General features: G+C 43.0%; 1 pseudogene; it reads left to right on the plus strand.

Annotated features, from left to right (window-relative positions):
• Positions 1–344: 344 nt before the first annotated feature.
• On the plus strand, positions 345–1,350 carry LOC142432620 (vomeronasal type-1 receptor 4-like; annotated as a pseudogene).
• Positions 1,351–2,665: the final 1,315 nt, after the last annotated feature.

The following is a 2,665-nucleotide window of genomic DNA, read 5'->3' on the forward strand; positions in this document are numbered from 1 at the left end:
CTTGTTACCAGGCAGTTGGCCTCAGTCATTTGTTTGTCTCTAACTAGAAGGTAACTTTAAATACATGTCCTAACATCGCTGTCAAACACCCCAACCTGCTGTATGATGTGCGTAATAGTGCTTTCTGCCTCCTATGTCTGTGCAGGGTCAAGCACATGCATGGTTTCCAATGAAGTGGTTGCTACATGGTAAGTGCTCCTTAAAGTTTATTATTATTGTTGTTGATTTTTCAAGTTGAGGAAAAGAAAAAATTTAGCCAATCTTTCCAAGTGAGAATTTATCGTAGGCCCCTGCCTTCACAGGGGATTTTGTTTTGCAGTACAAATGTGACCCGAGCCTCCTCTTCCCATGCAGGACCCTCTGACTCCGCAGACTAACGTGATTCCATGGGCACTCAGGATGCTCTCCAGAGAACTGGCAATGGGGATGATCCTCTTGGCACAGACTACACTGGGCATCCTGGGCAATGTTTTTCTTCTGTTCCATTATATCTCCCTTTCACTTATTAAGTACAGGTTAAGGTCCATAGACTTAATTCTCAAGCATCTGACAATAGCCAACGTCTTGGTCAATCTCTCTAGAGGAATCCCCCAGACAATGACAGCATTTGGATGGAAAGATTTCCCAAACGATGTCGGATGCAAGCTGTTGTTCTATGTTTACAGAGTGGGAAGAGGGGTGTCCTTTGTCACCATGTGCCTCTTGAGTATCTTCCAAGTGATCATCATCAGCTCTGGTGACTCCAGGTGGGCAGAGCTGAAGGTGAAAGCTCCCAAGCACATTGGCTTTTCCTTATTCCTCTGCTGGACCCTTCAGATGCTGGCAAACATTATGATTCCTATGCACATGAGTAGCATTTGGGGCAATGACACCATCACAAAGAAAAAGGATTTTCTGTACTGTCATGCAATGGCCCATGACAATACAAAAAACTCAATGTTTGCAGCATGGTTAACCTACCCAGATGCTATGTGCTTAGGGCTCATGATCTGGGCCAGCAGGTTCATGGTTTTCATCCTGTACAGACACAAGCAGCGGCTCCAACACATCCACAGGAACAAGGTCTCCTCCGGGTCTTCTCCTGAGACCAGAGCCACCCGGACCATCCTGGTCTTTGTAAGCACCTTTGTATCTTCTTATGCCCTCTCTTCCGTCTTTCAAGTGTGTGTGGCTCTTTTAAGACATCCAGGCTGGTGGATCATGAACTTATGTGTACTAACTTCTTCCTGCTTCCCTACTGTCAGCCCCTTTCTCCTCCTCAGCAGTAAGTCCAGTGTGCCCAGACTCTGCTGGGCTTGCATGAGACAGAGGACAACTCCTAACCTTTCCAAAAATCTACACAGTGTGTGATGACTCATACTGTGAGTTGCTCATTTATTCATCACGTAGAATCCAAGGACATGCAAAGCAAGTCTATGACAGGAAATGAACGACGCACATAAGAAAATATTTGTGTGTGCGTAAATGTATATGGAGGTGTGTACTCACACATCAGAATATGTGCATTATTCATCAACACATAAGTTGAAAATTTGTACACGAGATGTCTATAAGAAGTACTATGATAACGATAAAGAAAATTAACATTTAAGTCAAATTTTAAGATTTTGTTTTGTCATTTTTGTCAGTTTTTCTCTTTTCTTTGATTTTCTGCACATGAAATCCAGAGTAGATAAATGTATAGAGATAGTAAGTGGATGATTCATTACCTAGGGGCATGTCAGGGGAGGTTGGGTTGTGGAAATGGGGAGCTCACAACAGTGCGTACAAGAAGAAAAGGTTTTGAAATTGTTTGTGGTGATGATTGCTCAACTCTTCATATTAGGATTGAATGGTTAAATTAAGAGGGGTGCTTTTCTCTTGTGAAAAAAAAAGAGGGGTAACAATCCCCACCCTGAAAAAAAATACACACCATTAAATGAGCGGAGCTTTCTTAAGTAAAAATTTTTCCCACTATTTAAGTGTCAAGCTTCTCTCTCTGAGCTAGAGCACCCATTGGCACTACCAGTGTAGCATTGATGAAACATACAACTTTCCTCTAGTTCTTAAATGCTTCACCACCACCCCTATCATGATCCCAATTCTACCTTACAAATCCATCTAGACCAGAGGATGTACACTGACACAGATAGGAAGTGGAAACACAGGGAATCAAGGACAGATGTTCCCTTCAGGAGCAGTGGTGAGAGGGGCGATACCAGGTGGGTGGATGGAATGTGGGGTAGAAAGGGGGAACCGATTACAAGGATTTACATATAACCCCCTCCCTTGGAGATGGACAACAGAAAGGTGGGTTAAAGGAGTTGTTGGACAGTGTAAAATATGACAAAATAATAATAATTTATAAATCATCAAGGGTTCATGAGGGAGAGTGGTAAGGAGGGAGGAGAAAAATGAGGAGCTGATACCAAGGGCTCAAGTAGAAAGCAAATGTTTTGAGAATGATGAGGGAAACACGTGCAAATGTGGTTAGCACAATGGGTGGATGGATGGTGACAAGAGTTGTACAAGACCCCAATAAAATAATTTTTTTAAGTCCTGATTTGTGGCAGACTGGGGACTTGATTTGCTATCACCACAATGCACCTGTTCATGTAACCATCTCCATGTGCCTGTGTTTGTCAAAAAACTCATGCGTCTCTGACCCCACACACCTTATGCACCT

Source organism: Tenrec ecaudatus, chromosome 18 (genome assembly GCF_050624435.1).
Source record: "Tenrec ecaudatus isolate mTenEca1 chromosome 18, mTenEca1.hap1, whole genome shotgun sequence".
NCBI lineage: Eukaryota > Metazoa > Chordata > Mammalia > Afrosoricida > Tenrecidae > Tenrec > Tenrec ecaudatus.